The sequence below is a fragment of the Sceloporus occidentalis genome, unplaced genomic scaffold (assembly GCF_023333645.1).
Source record: "Sceloporus occidentalis isolate IW3139 unplaced genomic scaffold, rSceOcc1.0.p SCAF_111, whole genome shotgun sequence".
Taxonomy (NCBI): domain Eukaryota; kingdom Metazoa; phylum Chordata; class Lepidosauria; order Squamata; family Phrynosomatidae; genus Sceloporus; species Sceloporus occidentalis.
Window position 1 is genome coordinate 2,990,551 of NW_028317091.1, and position 21,303 is coordinate 3,011,853.

The following is a 21,303-nucleotide window of genomic DNA, read 5'->3' on the forward strand; positions in this document are numbered from 1 at the left end:
TTTTAATCAGTATTTTTTTCTGGATAATCAGTAACTTTTGTATTGTACCGCGTGGATCCCCCCCTTTTTTGGGGTATTTGTGCAGTTCTGCCGAGTCGGTGGATTTACTGACCTGGTCCGTGCACAGAGAGTTCATGGTTTGCATGGGCAGGGAGCCCATCTGCATCTGGCCGCCCATTTGGTTGACGTTCTGGACCCCGGGGTTTCCGCCTCCCATGGACACCGTGATGCTCATGTTGTTGTACATTCCCTGCTGGCCGGGAGCGGGCTGCGTCTGAGCCCCCTGCCCGAACGCACTGCGGATGGGACAGAGACGGCTTTAGAGATCTACGGAGTTACATCGTTACCAAAAACACTCCCAAGGAAGCCGGTCCTCTGCTCGGCCGCACCGCTGACTACGGCGGAACTCTCTCTGGAACCCAACAAGGGCTGGATCTTGTAACATCTGACAATATCTGCTCCTTAAGAGATGTTCACCCGATATCTACGTCTCAGAACCAGGAGATATGTATTGGCCCAGAGCGGCCATCAGTCGGCATCAGTGGGCACCAACCCAGGAGCCACCCCTAGGAACATCTCTGTTACTAGTGCTCTACCAACGATAATATATCATTACGCAACGTCTGCGTTACGTCTCCTTATAACCTCTCGTTATTGCACCAGAGCAGTCAACTAAAAATATTCAACCACAATAATAATAATAAAAAAAGGTTCTCTGCAAGAGACAGCCATTGCCATTGGTCATCTTCTCAGAGAGAACCCCCCGTCCGTTCTATTAACACCGTAAGGTCCACGTCTCGGTCGGATGCGCACCTCGAGCTGCCCATGGTGTTTCCCTGCCAGGTCTTGAGGTCCGGAGACTGGTACCCGGGTGTAGACGGTGCCTGCTGGAGCATGGGGCTCTGAGATGGGGTGATGCGAGGGGACATCAGGGGGCTGGTTGGGCTCAAAGATGGTGCAAACGTAGGATCCCCCTGCTGGCCGATACCTGCGGGCGAAAGAAGAAGAGGTGTACAGATCTTTGTTCGGTCCTCTCGTTGTTCCTACCGGATAATATCACAGGTTCCACGGACTAGAACGCTATTGTGTCCGAGAGAATTTATCTGAAAAACTCAGCATTTGGTGAATTAATGCCAGAAATCTTAAATACCTTAAGATTTTAACTATATTTCACGTTATGATACATTGTAATTATTCATAGACATTCATTAATCAGAGAGTCTGACTGGGTGATTAAGACTGAGTCGTTCTATTGTTCCCCACAGGCAGTATGATAAGGAGTCGGGGGGGGGGGGGGGTTAGTAGATCACAGAGCGAGAATCATACAAACGGCTGATATGCAGCTGCCTGAAAACATTATATTATGGGGCAAAAACTACAACTGGGGTAAACAAGAAAAAACAGTGCAATATTTATGCAAACGTATTTTTACCGATACTAGTAATAAAAACGGTGCAAATTCTCCTGCAACGATCGAATTAGCAGAGAGGTTATGTCATTGGCTCCGCATACCTGTCGTTGAATACTGGAAAATGTTTTGCTGCAGCTGAGGATTCATTCCGGAGCCAAACTGTCCTCCGACATTTCCCATCATGCCCCTGTTCACCATGCCGCCACCGCCACCCGTGCTGCTGCGGTTCGGCAACGTAGCTTCAGGGGTCGTCGCCAACTGCGAGAAAGGGCTGGTGGACGGGGGTGGGTTGCCGGGGTTCGTACCGTAGCTGTGGGGATAGGGGAATTGCTGCGGGGGGGCCTGGGGTATCCGGGAGCTCCCCATCGTGACAGGCAGGCCAGCCGAGGGTTGGAGGTTCCCGAAACCCTGCTGCCTCATCAGGAGGGCTCTTTGCTGCATGAGCTGCCTCTGCCGGTGGTGCTGGCTGTACAGCTCACGCTGGCGCTGGGCCAACATCTGAGCGTTGAGCGGCGGCTGCAGGGAGAAACGAGGGAAAATCAGGTGAGTTTGGGCAAAGTGGAAGCCAATGAAATGCCATCTGAAGAAGGCCAACTAGAGGGTTAAATTCTGGCTGCTGGCTGTAATCGAGGGTTAATCCCAGCATTGCGTATCACGCTGCACGCAGCCGATCTGTCACCTCTAGGGATAGTCCTGGTCTCTAGAATCAACGCTAGGGTTAATTACGAACTGGGCTGTTGGCAGACGATCTGTCACCAACGGGGTTAATCCCGGCATTGTGTATCCGACTGCCAGGAGCCGATCTGCCACCGCTAGGGTTAATCCCGGCATTATGAACCGGGCTGTCGGAAGCCGATCTACCACCGCTAGGGATAATCCTGCTCTCTCACATCAGCCTCCCAGCAGCCCATCTATCACCGCCGGGGTTAATCCCGGCACCGTGAATCAGGCTGTCGGCAGCCCATCTGTCGCCCCCGGCCCCTGGCACAGAGTCCCCGGCAGCGTTACCTGAGGAGTGACGGCTTGCGGCACGCCGGGTCTCAGGCCCATCTGCACTCCGTTGCCGACGCCAAACTGGCTGAGGATGGCTTGCCGGTTCTGGTGTAACATCTTCCAGGAGGCCCGAAAAACAAACAAACGAACCCATTATATATCACATGGATGCCGTTAATCACCGATAACCACCGCGCCGCACCGGCTGCCGAGTCAGCAACGTTCACATGAACTTTCAGGACTATCTAGCGTGTTCTCCTGGAGACCCCAGGCGGGGTGTTAAGCTTGGCTGCTGCTTGTGGCCCCCGGGAGTTGGGGCAATTCCACGAGGAAGGTGAAATTGGTGTAAAACGGATATATATATATATATATCAGCATTTCTGCCCAATGGACAATACATTAAGTTTGGTATCTTTTATCCGGCAACAAAAAAAGGTGAAATTATATAAGATTTTGGGACCTCAGAGGACTCTTCTTCAGATATCCTAAAACTGCTCTGCATTGGTCACTCCGCCGGCATCTTACACATAGCCGGCCACCTTCTATTTAGCCAGTTAAACCAGTACCAGCAGGGATCCCCGTGTTTGATCCTTTGCAGGCTCTCGGGGTGATCCTTACCTGCTGCCCCTGTAGCCTTTGCTGCAGCTGCAGACGGAGCTGGTTGGAGGCGGAAGCCGACCGCGCTTGCATCTGCCGAGGCTGCATGTTCATGGCGTTTGGGTACGCTCCCCTCGGCGGAGGAACTTGGACCGGAACAGACCCATAGGCGGTCTTCTGCCTGGCCATGGGGGAGAAAGGGTTGGCGAGGGCCGGGTTGGGGGAGGCATAAGCTTGGGGATACAGGTTGGGCTTCTGATCCATCAGCATCGGTGCCGCCGGAGACTGCTGTGGGAACCGGTCGTTCACCGCATCCAGACCACCACCCTGTGACACAAAAGAAGGGAGTCGCGCGAGTCCAGCACACCAAACGGTTCGCCGAAACCTCCGAGGGTCTCAAACGCCACAACGAAGTAATAGGCGACGGCTGAGATGACCCAGGGGCAATGGTAGAGGTTATGAGGACGGAAAGAATTATGAAATGAAGAAAAACTGGGCAAAACGATATATTTACAGGAAACCATGAATTACGACAAAGAAACAATGATCTGTAGACGGGTAGAGAGAGATCATGGAGGTAAAGAAGTGAGGAGGCCGATAAATACAACCCCATTCAGCCCATCCGTTCATCAATACGACAAAGAACAAGACTTCACTGCACTTAAAGTAGAAAGTAATTATATACAGTAAGAGCACTAAACATGTGGAATTCACTCCCCACAGAGGCTGCAATACCAGATTTAGAAGATGCCTTTAAACATGGGCAGGAGAGTATATAATATATAATATGAGGAATATACAGGATATAACGGGTTATAAGGACGGGATTAGTTATACGGCCGGAGAGTATATAATATATAATATGAGGAATATACAGGGATATAACGGGTTATAAGGACGGGATTAGTTATACAGGCAGGAGAGTATATAATATATAATATGAGGAATATACAGGATATAACGGGTTATAAGGACGGGATTAGTTATACGGCCGGAGAGTATATAATATATAATATGAGGAATATACAGGATATAACGGGTTATAAGGATGGGATTAGTTATGCGGCCGGAGAGTATATAATATATAATATGAGGAATATACAGGGATATAACAGGTTATAAGGACGGGATTAGTTATACGGCCGGAGAGTATATAATATATAATATGAGGAATATACAGGGATATAACAGGTTATAAGGACGGGATTAGTTATACGGGGGGGAGAGTATATAATATATAATATGAGGAAGATACAGGATATAACGGGTTATAAGGACGGGATTAGTTATACAGCCGGAGAGTATATAATATATAATATGAGGAATATACAGGGATATAACGGGTTATAAGGACGGGATTAGTTATACGGCCGGAGAATATATAATATATAATATGAGGAATATACAGGATATAACGGGTTATAAGGACGGGATTAGTTATACGGGGGGGAGAGTATATAATATATAATATGAGGAATATACAGGGATATAACGGGTTATAAGGACGGGATTAGTTATACGGGCTGGAGAATATATAATATATAATATGAGGAATATACAGGGATATAACGGGTTATAAGGACGGGATTAGTTATACGGCCGGAGAGTATATAATATATAATATGAGGGATATAACGGGTTATAAGGATTAGTTATAGTTTGGTGATTTTTGGACACGTTTGGAAATCGCTCTAATGTATTATTTTGCTCCGGTGGTGGCGGGGGGGAGGACTGTTGCTGGATATTTATTACTCCGATGAACCCGCGTGACGTGAATGTTGTGTAAAGCCCGAGGTTCTTTAGCGGGGTAAAGGCTCTGCCAGAGAAGCTACCTGCACCAGCTTGTCAATCCCCAGGGCTCGGTCCAGCTCGGCCAGCTCGGTCTCGTCTTTGTCGCTGAGGAAGGACACCAGCTGCTCGAGCAGAGCCTTCTCGTCGTTGCGTCCCTCCACGGTGGTCGGAGGACACAGAAAGTCGTCGATCCTGCAGAAAAACCAAAGACAAAACAAAACGAGATATGAAGCTCCCGGCGAAGCCAGCGTGACACAGAGCATCGCAGCGACTTCATCCCTATCACCCGGAAACCATACGGTAACTCCTTCAGTGCCAGCGGGATCATAAACGATTTAGCCCGAGGCACTGAAATAGCGTGCCGGCAGATCGGCCCCATCCGGCCCCCGTCTAGTCACCTGTTTTTCTTGCTGTAAAGACTGAAACCTTAATCAGTCGTTGGTCTCGTCTTAGATTCAGGAGCCGTATGCCTATCCCATGCATGTGCTCTACCACTTCTGCTGGGAGGCTGTTCCACATATCTTTCACTTCTGAACTATGTAGCCTACACCCCACCCCTTCCTCTCTCGAGTCTTGCGCCAGTTGATAATCACCCACACTCTTGACACAAACTAGTCCCTAAAATAACTCAAGGGACCTTTGAGGCGTTGAATGTTGATGCACGGGGTTAGCTTAATGAAAGTCACCACCTCTGTGATAAATACTCGATCCCTTCCCTGACGCCGGTCACAGTCTCTGCATTTGCTCTATACATTCGCTTGCTACCCGTGTATGGAAACACTAAAGGCCTTTGATATGCTATAGAGCCGCGCATGCCTGCGAACGGTAACAGAACCCTGCTATGTAACACAAGGCGGCATTGAGTGCGCCGCGTATACCCGGCCCCCGACACCCCCCCCCGGCCCCCGACACCCCCCCCCCCCGGCCCTGAGATGTTTATGCTTTCAGTGACAGATGATTACCAGATGTGAGCGGCCAGCGCCGGGGTGGAAATACATCCAGAAATATGTAGGAGCCGCTCTATGGACAGAACTTAACTTAAAGCAAGTAAACAGCGTCGGCCGCTAACTCCTTCACTGCCACGGGGAGGGGGGGGTAGAGTAGATTGCAAGCTCTTTGGACGAGGGGAGCTATCGGTACCATGTATTCCTTTTATTCCGTGGGGTATTAATAACAAATATTTTACTCCTGATTGCCAGGCACGGGAACAGCACTCCCATCACACTCAGCAAGCAGTAACCAATGCGAGTGCAAAACACCCCGATACAACCCGCTGCTTCTCCGCGTCCCGGCCTATCAGTGACCACAAGGTGTCAGCCTCATTATAATAACGCGCGCCCGAAATAATTCCAGGCCGGCCACCGACTGTTACATCTGGACACCAATAAGAGAATCTGCCGGCAGATACACCCCATCCATAATTTTTATCCTGCAAACCATCCTCCATTTCAGTTGCCCTCCTCTGAACGCTCCAGAACTGTACCCACTACTCTAGGTGTTTCTATCCAAAGAGGTTCAGCAGGAGACAGCCGTGTAATGTCTAAAAACCCACAAAACGGTAACCGGCGTCTATAAATAGCCCGGCAGCCGGTAATGTTTTTGTGATGAGCATCCTCAGGAGACCCCGGTGACAACGGTATACACAGCAGCGATATATGTATACGCAGACACGCGCTATCATAACTCCGCCCCCAACACGGGGGTCCGGAGCGGCCAGAAACTGAATGCTTATAACATCGCTCACATTCACACAGACCCCCCCCCAGCGCTGTATACAGTAATATAACCCCCCAGCGCTGTATACAGTAATATAACCCCCAGCGCTGTATACAGTAATATAACCCTCAGCACTGTATACAGTAATATAACGCCCAGCGCTGTATACAGTAATATAACCCCCAGCGCTGTATACAGTAATATAACCCCCCAGCGCTGTATACAGTAATATAACCCCCCAGCGCTGTATACAGTAATATAACCCCCCAGCGCTGTATACAGTAATATAACCCCCCAGCGCTGTATACAGTAATATAACCCCCCCAGCGCTGTATACAGTAATATAACCGCCAGCGCTGTATACAGTAATATAACCCCCCCAGCGCTGTATACAGTAATATAACCGCCAGCGCTGTATACAGTAATATAACCCCCCCAGCGCTGTATACAGTAATATAACCCCCAGCGCTGTATACAGTAATATAACCCCCAGCGCTGTATACAGTAATATAACCCCCCAGCGCTGTATACAGTAATATAACCCCCAGCGCTGTATACAGTAATATAACCCCCCAGCGCTGTATACAGTAATATAACCCCCCAGCGCTGTATACAGTAATATAACCCCCCAGCGCTGTATACAGTAATATAACCCCCCAGCGCTGTATACAGTAATATAACCCCCCCAGCGCTGTATACAGTAATATAACGCCCAGCGCTGTATACAGTAATATAACGCCCAGCGCTGTATACAGTAATATAACCCCCCCAGCACTGTATACAGTAATATAACCCCCCCAGCGCTGTATACAGTAATATAACCGCCAGCGCTGTATACAGTAATATAACCCCCCCAGCGCTGTATACAGTAATATAACCCCCCCAGCACTGTATACAGTAATATAACCCCCAGCGCTGTATACAGTAATATAACCCCCCCAGCGCTGTATACAGTAATATAACCCCCCAGCGCTGTATACAGTAATATAACCCCCAGCGCTGTATACAGTAATATAACCCTCAGCACTGTATACAGTAATATAACGCCCCCAGCGCTGTATACAGTAATATAACCCCCCCAGCGCTGTATACAGTAATATAACCCCCCCAGTGCTGTATATAGTAATATAACCCCCCCAGTGCTGTATACAGTAATATAACCCCCCCCAGTGCTGTAAACAGTAATATAACCCCCCCAGCGCTGTATACAGTAATATAACCCCCCCCCAGCGCTGTATACAGTAATATAACCCCCCCCGCAGCGCTGTATACAGTAATATAATAGTCACATCTATACTACCCCCAGTTGACAGGGCTCCCAGGCATAAATTAAATGATAAATTGTTTAGTCCTCCCCGATCGTCTCCAGAATTAAAGGGTTATCCACTAAATTATATTCTTAACAATAATACAATGACGCCGGTTATTAATATATAATCACTGGCATTGTGTATGGAATCCCGGTGGAGGGCCCCGGGCCGCTTTGTTTTAAATTGGGATTAGCGGCGGGTCGCAGATAAACTGCTTAAACTACCATGTTTTTCTCAACATTCAGATGGATTTTAACCCATGATTTGCCTCCTGCGAGGATCACTCGCTCTGCAGTCAGAATGGAAAATTAAGTAGAGTTCCATAAGATCTCGGAGGTCTCGTCTTCAGACTTTTATTCTTGGCCATATATACCGTGATTACTGTGGCGCATGTTTGTGTCTGTGGTGGTCCGTGTGCTTTATGGGTTTATACTGGTTGGGGGGGGGCTGCCTACTCATTTCTCATCTGCTTTGCCCCAAAGGCTGGTCTTCCGTCCCATTTTCATTCTAGTTTCCCCAGTTATACCAAGTCTGTGAATGGCGAGATGTACCTGGTTTAATTGAGTGAGCGAGCGAGCGAGCGTGGGGGGGGGGGTGTACTCACTCTTCCTGTGTATTTGGCGTCACGCGGTTCACGGAGGGCATGTTATCGGCCCACAGCATGTGCCCCCCGAGCCCCGTCTGCCCGAACTGCGCGTCTGCAAGCCCCAGATCTGAGTCCGGCAAACCTAGAAGACAAGAGAACACAGAAGAGATGACTGCCGGCCACACGCTGCGCACGCTACATAAATCAGATCGGCCCCATCCGGCCCCCGTCTCGTCGCCCGTTCCTCCTGCTGTAAAGACTGAAACCTTAATCAGTCGTTGGTCTCGTCTTAGATTCAGGAGCCGTATGTCTATTCCATGCATGTTTACTACCCTCACTGTATTACCCTCTACCACTTCTGCTGGAGGCTGTTCCACTCATCTACCACCCTCTCAGTAAACTAAAACCTCCCTCCCTTCCATCTACCGGCAGACTAGACGGGCTGAATGGGTCTTATCTCCATGTTTTTGGAGGAGAAATACATCCAAGGCCCGTTGGGGAGAGATAAAGAGGGAGGGGGAAGCGGAATAACACGCCGGGTCTCTGGATTATCGCGCATGGCCGTGCTGTAACCACGCCGAGCAGCCAAACGAGAATTAGGATATTTTCCGTGGAGTGCCTAAAATAAACCGTCTTCTTTTTATTCGGTGGTTTGTAAAGTGGCGGGTGGGGGAGGGGCGACGGGGCCACAGAGCCCCCCCAGCGAGGGCCCGACGAGGCACACGTTAACCATCACACATGTACAGAAGTCACACTTCAGGTCCCTGCCCGCAAATCATACCAATGAAGCAGGCTTCCCGACGGCACGTTTGGGGCCGGCTCCGTGTTCAGGCTTCTTACACGCATATTACACGGAAGCCACGCAGTGAATCGGGGGGGGGGGGGGCGTTCGCTCGCATCTGAATGACACAATTAGCCGCTAATCACATGGGGACGAGCAAAGCGGCCGCCGGAGCGCAGGGTGCAGAGTATCTGACAGAACACACGCTACACCTCAATCATCACAACACACGGGCTATCCTCGGGATCTTCCATGATTTTATTACACGTGACCTAAGGAATAAATGAAATGGCTTCCCAGCAGAGGTGGTAGAGTGTATTAAACATGCATGGGGTAGGCATACGGCTCCTGAATATAAGACGACTGGTTAAGCTTAGCGTCTCGCTGTGCATGAAGTTTATGTTCTCATTGCTCCGGCTGAAGGTGATGGGAGTGTGATGATTTCCATCGCCCCCCGCCGGTCTCCCCCTCTCTCTCGTTGTTCCTTACCGGGATCCGTGTGAAACGAGGCGGGCCCTGGGAGTGGCCCCCGGCTCTGCTCCGGCGTCAGCCCCGAGCGAGGACTCGTGTCGCTGGGAGCGGGGAAGGGGTTCAGATCCGAGCGGACCGACTCCAGAGCCTCGCAGAACCCAAACGGGGAGCGAGCAGCGCCATTAAAACCTGCGGGGTACAAACAGGGCTTGGTTACCGGTGTTATATATAGCGCCATCATACGCCGCAGCGCTGTACAACGGGAGTCACAGCACGCAGAGGGCAGGCACCGCGGTCTCCGGCTGGCTGAAGGTGATGGTATTTTACGCCCATAACCTTTTAGATTGCAAGCTCACAAGAGCAGGGGCTTCTTCTCCATCTTGGCACATGCTTTCGTTACAGCGCTATGGCATGTGCAGGCGCCATGCGTCGGGTGTGTAACACGGTAACGGGGGGGGGGGGCTGAAGCCCGGTCTCTCTCTCCGGTAGCCTCCAGTGGACGGGGCTGTCACGCAGTCTTATCATCAGGATCCTGGCACAGATCCGCCGCCCTGAGTCAGCAGCGGCCGTTAGAGACACGACGTCTCAGCGAGACTCTCGGGCTTTGGCCGCGGCCCAGGAATCCGTCTTCTCCCGGCGGCGTGCGAGGACCTGCCCGGGATTCCTGACGCATTCCGAGCCGCTTCCAGACCTTTCCGGGGGGGGAATATTACCCCGACCCCCTCCGGCGGCTGCCACCAGGGTACGTGCCGGGCACCCGCCGCCACGCCAGCAGTTACACACGACGCCTTTCCACAACCGGACCGCGCATCAGCTGCCAACTCATGCCTTCGTGTGCCAGAACGCCACAGCCGGGGAGGAAAAATACCTGGAAACCCCACGACACGGCTTCATGCCTCCTCAGTGATGCCGCCGCAGGGGGTCTTTGAGGCGCGTCGGGGTCCGCTGTGTCCCCGGCCCGTGTTCCACGTGTCCCAGACATGTCTCGACATCCCAGGCAAGACAAATCCCTCTCGTGCCCTCCTTCTATACAAATCGTTCTACGGGGAAGCTGCAGCCCCAGCGCTTACAGGCAGCAGCTAAGGCTGGTCCTCTGAGTCCAGCAGCTTTGTTTGTCTTCTTGCAGATACGCTTTCCGCGTGCAAAGGGGTGAAGGCTTATACCTGGGCAGCAAGCCACAGAAGGCTCCCTTTCAATTCAACTCTCCCCTACAGAGCCCTAAGAGCCTCCAGCCGGCCGCGATGGTAAATCTCACACCGTCGGATTAGTGAGGTCACGGAAGATGCAGCTGTCCCCTCTTATTAACATTATTAATCTATTAATTTAATAATAATTTGTTTTATTGATTATTAACCCAGAATTCTATTTAATTGATGTCTATAAAACCGTATTAATTAATATTTTATAATCATTACTAATTATAATTTATACTACAATTGATCTCATTATTATAATTAACGTATTAATAATTATATATATTTTTATTAATATTATTAATCTTTTCTGGCTTCTTCCCTAGGTGGCCATTTGTCTTGTGCCCTTCAGACGGACTACCAACACGCGTGTGTTCTCTTGCAGGTCACGTGTGCCGACAATGGATTTAATTAAACATGTTCCACGTTGGCTGAAATGCCATGAAATTAACTTAAGAAATAGAAATAATAATAAAAAAAAGGCGATTTAAATATTTTATACGTACTGCTGAGGCCAGCCGGTGTCCTGGCCACGGTGCCGGTCTGCAGCGGCGGGGGTAATGTTTCGGTCTTCATCGGGGTGCCGCTGTCTGATACCCCGAAGCCGGGCAGCTGGGCGGCCTTCTCCAGCGCGGGCAGCAACTGGTCAAGCTGGTCAAAGTTATCTGTAAACTGGGGTCAGAAATACAGAATTAATCGGAAAAAGGGGGTTATCACCATGACAACCGGTGCAGAGATAAAAATGATATATCATTTTATTTTAAAAATCTTACAAAACCCTGCCGTGTAAGAGACCCCCCCCCCCGCAGGCATTTAAAAGGTTAAAACCCCAGCCCCCACGGCCTCTCTCGGCAGGCGCCGCGTTCTCTAATCTGCGTCGTGCAAGTTTATAAAGCGTTTCCATGGTGACTGCTCCGGACACGGAGGCTGCCCATAGGACCCTGTGCCGGTCAGTGCAGATACCCAGCGTGCCAGAGGCAGCCGAATGACATCATAACATGTTCGTGATGTAAACATTAGACACGATAATTTAATTCTATCCTCCCGAATCCTGAAAAAGTATCCAGCAGACCAAATCCACCTCCCAGCCGCCGCCAACACGCAGGAGAGCGGTTTCTCCCATGGCTGAAATGGGACGGGCGATTGAGCTCATTAAAGGATCGGCCCATCTCGGAGAGACTGCCAACCGGCTGCCACTGGGGATGGAAGGAACCGGGAAATCCAGGGGGCAACGGCGTAGCGGAACAGCATTCAGGGGTCCGAGGGGTCCCCCAGGGTTAGCGGAATAGAGTTCTGGGGTCCGAAGAGACCTCCAAGGTGAGTGGAACAGAGTTCTGGGGTCGGAAGAGACCTCCAAGGTGAGCGGAGTGAGTTCTGGGGTCCGAAGAGACCCCCAGGGTGAGCGGAGTGAGTTCTGGGGTCTGACCAGACCCCCCAGGGTGAGCGGACAGTGTTCTGGGGTTAGTGGGACGGCTCTGCCATGAAATCATTTTATTATCTTGTGTTTCCTGCGCCGGTAACCAGGGGAATCCACGAGGACACCGATAGGCTTAGAAGCTTCATTGCCATAATTGCAGAAAAAAAAAAAATTCAAATTAAAAAGAGCTACATTTTCAGTCGTTAGCGCATCAGAGCCGTCCGGGGGGCCGCGTCAAATAACCATACAAAAGCCGCAGATTTTCCCACCGATAACAAGAGAGATGCCAAATCCTGGCTGATTTACAAGCCGGCTCGGGGGCCCCCGTCCTCTATTCAGCGGCTCCTATGCGGATTTAATGCAAAAAGGGGGGGCTTTATAAGGGGGGGTAAATTTCCATAAAACCCCTGTAACGGAACACATGTCAGCCGGCGAGGGTCATCTCGTTACAATGTAGCTGAGCACAAAACGGGCCGTAATCCACGAGAAGGTGGGGGCATCAATGCCTGGGGGGGGGGGCGCGGGGTAGACAGACTGGCCCTGAGCCCCGGCATGCTAATTACAGAGAGACAAAAGGGGAAGAGGGAAGGATTCTGCGGCCGGTGAATAAAATATGTATGAGGCTCGCAGCATCGCGTGACGGGCGACATCGGAGGGGCGCGCCATGCGTTTCACCGCACTGATCCTGGCGCATACCCCGCCAAGCGGTCCCTTGTCTGGACAAGCAGTCCCTCTATGGGTCTCAGATGCAATAATGTGCCCATCACGTTATGTTATATTAATGCCCAGGAAACGAGTTTCTCTTATAGGACGGTCGCCGTAACGGACGAGCAGTGAGAGAAAGCAGGCGGCTTTCACTAATGATGTCATCAAGATGATGTCATTCATTCACCTGATCCGGGATCTGCATAATTATCCCTCCCCATTTTCTCTCTCTCTCTGCCAAGAAGCTGGTTCTTGTTGCTTTAAAAAATGCAGCCTTGGGAACGTTCCCCCGGCCTTATTACTTTATATAGCGGCGTCATAGTCCGCAGCGCTGTACAACCGGGTTATCAGGGATTGAAATCGACCTTTTTTTCGGTGTACCCCAAGCGGTATGTGAGGGGGAAGAAGCCCCGGAGAGAGGACTTGGCCCCCGAGGAAATAGGAGTGATACACACACACACACCTGGCACATGCGCAGCAGCACTTCCAATGAAATCAGCAGTACTAGCAACAGCCAATCACGTTTATCAGCAGAACACCAATGTCCAGACAGCATGCATGTGATTTGCTGCTCCCGAAGATGTCAGAGAACACCCATCTCCCTATAGCTAGGAGTTCTGCTGAGCACGTGCAGGAAGTGTACCGACGAATGCTTCCGGCTTTCAGTAGGCAGAGCTGGGGGCGGAGTTAAACGAGACCGACGTGTTGTTTTCTAACAGATTACTAAAGAATGCGCCGGAGTCCACGCAACACGCGCTTCCAATGTGCATTTAACACGAAAACACGCCAGGAAAGCATCTTCCACCTAAAACTAACCGACAAATACCGCTGCGGAGCAGCAAAGACCCGGCCACACCTTATCCCACGCCACCCGAAATACACTAAATCCCTGGAGAGCGGCTGGGCGGCCGGCGGCACACACCGCTACCCGGCCGGTTATCCCTGCTTTAACTGCGTGCCGCGGGGGCTCTGCCAAAGTCAAGCGATACCGAGAAACGCGAGAGAGAGACGGAGAATCCATGAACTTTATAAAACCTCCCTGCCGGGGCTTCAGGACTCTGCGCCAAATCCCCGCGAGCTGCTAAACAGGACCCCGTTAGACTGTCCTACTTCCTCTGGTCCTAGAGGTTCCGAGTAAGAACCTGGGTATGGGGCCAGCAATGTCCTCTATCTCGCCCCACCCTGCCATCCCCCACAAGTTCTAAAAGTTACCCCCCCGAACGAATGTATCACATGCCATACTTTCTACAGAGGAGGCCAACCAATCACCACCCTCCAGAAAACACAGAAATGGCAAGTATTGTCCAAAAACCACTTTCCTTGCCTCAGGATTAAAGCACGAAGCGCCCCGACGGCTACACGGAGCACACCCACCTCGCGGGTGACACTTGCCTGGTTCCGCGGGCTCCAGCTTGATTTCGTCTTGCTTGGCCGAGCCGCACTCATCCGCCTGCTCAGTTTTCTCCACTTTTACTTTGACGTCCTCCAGGCTCAGACCAGGCGCCGCTCTCCCTTCCTTCTCGTCCTTGTCTAGCAAGTGGCGCAGGAGCTGATGATCTTTGGAGTCCTTCTTCTTATCGCCGAAAGGCTCCACTTTGACCTCCGCCGCGGACCCCGCGCTTTTTTTGTCATGTTCCAAAGACAGGGTGCTGATGTCGGAGGGGCTTCCTTCCTGGAGGAGCCGGTGTAAAATCTTGTGTCGTTCCGTCAGGGAACTGTGAGATGAGGGGCAGGTTCCGCCGGTGGGATTTCCGCAGCCGGAGTTAGACACGACAGGACAGGTTAGGGGGTCTCGACAACTCGTGTCCACGTCTCGTAACTGCTGCTCGGCCGTGGTGGCCAGAAGCTGTACCAGTTTGTTACTAGAAGAGGACAGGGGGTTTTTGGTTTCCCCCTCCGTTACCCTGTCATTGGGCTCCATTTTTATGGGCTGCATGTTAAGACGTCCGGGAGAATTCTGCGAACTCATCTGCCGCAGGACGGGAGAAGCCGTGGGGTACCCCAGCGGGGCGGCGGATCCGTCGCCAACTCCCTGGGCGGCGTTCATCGGGCTGCCTGAAAACAGCCTGCCGTTGTTGTTGTTCCCGCACGGACTGCCCGTCAAACCCGGAGACTGGGCAGAAAACCCCACGGAGGTCGCCGGCCCGTCGCTCAAAATCGGCATGGAGTTGAGGGGTAAATTCGGAAAGGACCTGTTGTTGGTGGTGCAGCCGCTGCTTGAAATGCCCACCGGGGAATGTATGGTGGGCATCGGCGGAGAAAAGGGATTACCTGAAACTCTGGAACGTGAAAGCAATCCCGGGCTTCCCCGTGGCCTAGGGGACATGAAGTGAGGGGGACTGATTCCGGGGCTGCTCATGGGGGAGTTGTTGAGGTTAGGATTGTTACTGTTTTGGGGACCAGCCTGCCCCGGATTTAAGGCAACATTGGTTCCGATCTGACTTCCAGGAGAACACCCATAGTTTGCTTGGCTGGTGTTGGAGCTGCTGATGTTATGGAGGCCAGAGACTGGCTGCTGGTTTAACGCGGAGGTCAGCATGTTGCCGCCGGACGGGGAGGAAGAGAAGGGCGTCCCTTGAGGAGGGGTCATGATGGAGTTGACGGAGGGGCTTAGTCGTGGCAGCGACATTCCTGAGTTAGTGTTTTCTTGAGGACAGTGAGAGCCCTGATCCCTAGGAAGACAAAACATGCAAAGCCATTCATTAAAAGCTCCACGTAGTCGACAGAACAAGGAACTAAATCATACCAAGGGGCTAACACTCCACTGCTTGAGCACAGGTGAACCAATTAAAACAGCTTATGCTCAAGGTGGAATCTATTTACCAGTTTACATCACTTAGTTAACCTGTCCCTATTCTGCCGGGGTGTCACTGTCTGTTACAGGTTGTACATTCAAACCACGTCCTTGGATTTGCTTTGAGAATAAATCTAAATTACAAATCCATTGACAGGTTGTATTTGGAGGGGGGGGGGGGAATTCATTTTCTGTCGCACGCTTCACTTCCTGTCCTTTCTTACTCGGATTTCCTGCTCAGGGAAGGTATGGAACCTTTGTAAGCGCAGAAAATCCCGACAAAGCATAAGGAGGCTCACCTTTCGATGATGTGAATTCCCATGACGAAGGGCTGCATGTCCGGGCTTTGAGGGTAGCAAAGCTTGCACTTGGTGTGGGCGCGAAGCGCGGGTCCCGTCGCTCAGGGTGAACTTGTAGGATGGGCTGCATGCGGTTCCTCGCGTCATCACTGAGGGGGCAAAGAGACATTGTGAAGAAGAAAAAAAAACCCCCGACGTACTCAAGAACATTGAGATCGCGCGCTCTCCATGCATTGCGTCAACGGGAAGATCGATCTCACGGGCTCCAGTTCTCATAAATTAAGGATAAATCGACTTTATGCTTTTTTTTTTTTTATAAAAAAAAAATTAAAGAACATTTAAATAAAAAAAATTTAATTTAAATAAAAGAAAATGAAAATTGGTATTTTATTATTTGAATCTGTGGGTTTTGATCCCATTGCGTTACGGATAACCGTAACCGCCTTTCCTAAGGCGAGGTTTCAAGCGCAGTAATAAAGTACCTATCCGAAAAGCCAGGCGCATGCTCCCCGTGGCCCTCCGAAGGGTGTGTGCGATCTCTAGGTATTTTAAATGTACGTGTTAAAAATGTATTATTGCATTTTATTTTTTTTTTATTATTTTTATTTTATATTTTTTGCTTTTTAGGGGCGCCGGACTACTTGCCTTCTTGAAAAAGCTGTTTGGCGTAAGATGGCTCTGTGCCCTGAGCTTGGAAAAAAGCGTATATACATTTTCTGACGAGGTCCTCCCAACCGGAGCTGCCCGACGCTCTCAGGGAACTGGTGTCGATGGAGATGATTTTTCCTGGGGGGGGGGGGGGGAATAAAAATTTAATAAATAATAAAAAAATATTTTACATTTCCAAAGGAAGGAAGCATTTTTTTTTTTTAAATTTATTTTATTGATTATAATTCTGTAAATCAGACTAGGATTTGGTTCTTTTGGCCTCTCCCAGGGATCGAGCGCAGTCTCTGAACGAGGCTCTCTAACTGACTATTTACACAACCTTCCGCACACCTCTGTCAGCCGGCCAATGACAATACAAAGAGCGCGTCGCCGCCAGACCTTGTCAACGATCGCAGAGTGCTTGTTTTTATCGAGCTGGCGTGTGCCGCGGGATACTGGGTCCGATACGGGCACAAGGTGACGAATGAGCGCATGCGCGGCCTCTGGGATAGCAGCTGGTGATCTAGGGACAGGCTGAAGCTAGTGGTGGACAAGGATCATGGGAGTTGTAGTCCCATCGCAATTCAGGAGCCACGGGTGAAGAACCCCTGTCCTGTCGTTTGTATTCAGGGAGCCCCCCCCTACGCGTTTCGCGCTCGGCCAGATTGTCCTTAAGTAGCAGTAAGGGCAGAATGTCACCGTTTTGGGGGGTTTTATAGGTTTGTTTGTTTTTTTTTTTTTTTTTTTTATCATGATTACTTTTAAATGTGCCAGTCAGGCTTTAACCCTGAGGATTTCTCTTAAAATATCTCTGATTTCAGGCATCTTGGATCGGGTCCCAGCGGCCTCTAATCAGCCTTCCTTCCTCCTGAAGTAGATTAACGTCGTGTCAATTAAAGCCGACTAAAAATAACCGCGGGAACGAGTCCGTTTAGAAGCCATTAGTCTGTGATAGTCGGTCATAATTGCCATTAAATGCAATTATTAATATTTTTTTTTGAAGATCACAGCGGTCTCTTCTTCAAAATGAAAACTCTACTCCCAAAATCCCCAGGAGTTATCGCCAGCTCAGGAACTGCAATTACTGCCACTTCTGGTAGGGGGCGGAAGTCCTGATCCGCAGGCGTGGGTGTGGGGGGGGGGGGCTTCCTGGCAGCCTTAGGGTTAAACACGGCAGGAAGCCGACACGTGGCACGGAACGGCTATCATGTTGCCGGCAGATTCCCTGGCAGGTGGTTAACTCGCGTTAACCATTTGAGTGCCAGGTCCGTGACAGACGCGTTCTAACAATAGCCCCCGGCCGGGGCCATTAACGCGGTCTGTAACGAAAGGCAAACAAAGAGACAACAAATAATCCGGGGAGTTAAAAAATAAATATTTCCTTCCCAGTGCTGCTGAACCTCTATACCAACGCCAGCTGTAATAGTCCCGAAAACACGGGGTTAATACACCAACTGGAATTACAGATAGAGTGCAAGCTCCCAGGCGCAGAGCCCTCTTCTCAATCTCACTGACAGTTTTAATGTTTCCTTTCATTACTGCGCCCCGGCGCCTGCTGGCGCTCTCTCTATATATCATATAGGTAACGGATGTATTTCTCTCTCTCTATATATATATATATTCTATAGGTAACGGATGTATTTCTCTCTCTATATATATATTCTATAGGTAACGGATGTATTTTTCTCTCTCTCTATATATATATTCTATAGGTAACGGATGTATTTCTCTCTCTCTATATATATATACATATATATTCTATAGGTAACGGATGTATCTCTCTCTCTATATATATATATTCTATAGGTAACGGATGTATTTCTCTCTCTCTCTATATATATATTCTATAGGTAACGGATGTATTTCTCTCTCTATATATATATATTATATACATTCTATAGGTAACGGATGTATTTCTCTCTCTCTCTATATATATATTCTATAGGTAACGGATGTATTTCTCTCTCTATATATATATATTATATACATTCTATAGGTAACGGATGTTATTTCTCTCTATATATATATATTATATAGGTAACGGATGTATTTCTCTCTCTATATATATATACATATATATTCTATAGGTACGGATGTATCTCTCTCTCTCTATATATATATTCTATAGGTAACGGATGTATTTCTCTCTCTCTCTCTCTATATATATATATATTCTATGGGTAACGGATGTATTTCTCTCTATATATATTATATATATTCTATAGGTAACGGATGTATTTCTCTCTATATATATATATAATATACATTCTATAGGTAATGGATGTATTTCTCTCTCTATATATATTCTATAGGTAACGGATGTATTTCTCTCTCTCTCTATATATATATATTCTATAGGTAACGGATGTACCGTATTTCTCTCTATATATATATATTCTATAGGTAACGGATGTATTTTTCTCTCTATATATATATATATATTCTATAGGTAACGGATGTATTTCTCTCTCTCTCTCTATATATATACATATATATTCTATAGGTAACGGATGTATCTCTCTCTCTATATATATATATATTCTATAGGTAACGGATGTATTTCTCTCTCTCTATATATATATATTCTATAGGTAACGGATGTATTTCTCTCTCTCTATATATATATTATATACATTCTATAGGTAACGGATGTATTTCTCTCTATATATATATATTATATAGGTAACGGATGTATTTCTCTCTCTCTCTATATATACATATATATTCTATAGGTAACGGATGTATCTCTCTCTCTCTATATATATATTCTATAGGTAACGGATGTATTTCTCTCTCTCTCTCTATATATATATTCTATGGGTAACGGATGTATTTCTCTCTCTCTCTCTATATATATATTCTATGGGTCACGGATGTATTTCTCTCTCTATATATTATATATATTCTATAGGTAACGGATGTATTTCTCTCTCTCTCTATATATATATAATATACATTCTATAGGTAACGGATGTATTTCTCTCTCTATATATATTCTATAGGTAACGGATGTATTTCTCTCTCTATATATTATATATATTCTATAGGTAACGGATGTATTTCTCTCTCTCTATATATATATATATTCTATGGGTAACGGATGTATTTCTCTCTATATATATATATTTTATAGGTAACGGATGTATTTCTCTCTATATATTATATATATTCTATAGGTAACGGATGTATTTCTCTATATATATATATTATATACATTCTATAGGTAACGGATGTATTTCTCTCTATATATATATATTATATAGGTAACGGATGTATTTCTCTCTCTATATATATATACATATATATTCTATAGGTAACGGATGTATCTCTCTCTCTCTCTATATATATATTCTATAGGTAACGGATGTATTTCTCTCTCTCTCTCTCTATATATATATATATATTCTATGGGTAACGGATGTATTTCTCTCTATTATATATATTATATAGGTAACGGATGTATTTCTCTCTATATATTATATATATTCTATAGGTAACGGATGTATTTCTCTCTCTCTATATATATATAATATACATTCTATAGGTAACGGATGTATTTCTCTATATATATTCTATAGGTAACGGATGTATTTCTCTCTCTATATATATTCTATAGGTAACGGATGTATTTCTCTCTATATATATATATTCTATGGGTAACGGATGTATTTCTCTCTCTCTATATATATATATTCTATAGGTAACGGATGTATTTCTCTCTCTCTATATATATATATTCTATAGGTAACGGATGTATTTCTCTCTCTATATATTATATATATTCTATAGGTAACGGATGTATTTCTCTCTCTATATATATATATTATATACATTCTATAGGTAACGGATGTATTTCTCTCTATATATATATATTATATAGGTAACGGATGTATTTCTCTCTATATATATATACATATATATTCTATAGGTAACGGATGTATCTCTCTCTCTCTATATATATATTCTATAGGTAACGGATGTATTTCTCTCTCTCTCTCTCTCTATATATATATATTCTATGGGTAACGGATGTATTTCTCTCTATATATTATATATATTCTATAGGTAACGGATGTATTTCTCTCTCTCTATATATATAATATACATTCTATAGGTAACGGATGTATTTCTCTATATATATTCTATAGGTAACGGATGTATTTCTCTCTCTATATATATTCTATAGGTAACGGATGTATTTCTCTCTATATATATATATTCTATGGGTAACGGATGTATTTCTCTCTCTCTATATATATATATTCTATAGGTAACGGATGTATTTCTCTCTCTCTCTATATATATTCTATAGGTAACGGATGTATTTCTCTCTATATATATTATATATATTCTATAGGTAACGGATGTATTTCTCTCTATATATATTCTATAGGTAACGGATGTATTTCTCTCTCTATATATTATATATATTCTATAGGCAACGGATGTATTTCTCTCTATATATATTCTATAGGTAACGGATGTATTTCTCTCTATATGTTATATATATTCTATAGGTAACGGACGTATTTCTCTATATGTTATATATATTCTATAGGTAACGGACGTATTTCTCTCTCTATATATATAT

General features: G+C 47.2%; 1 pseudogene; it reads right to left on the reverse strand.

The window, feature by feature from the left end:
- Positions 1 to 21,303, reverse strand: part of LOC149283154 (nuclear receptor coactivator 1-like) — a 48,571-nt pseudogene that overhangs the window by 919 nt on the left and 26,349 nt on the right.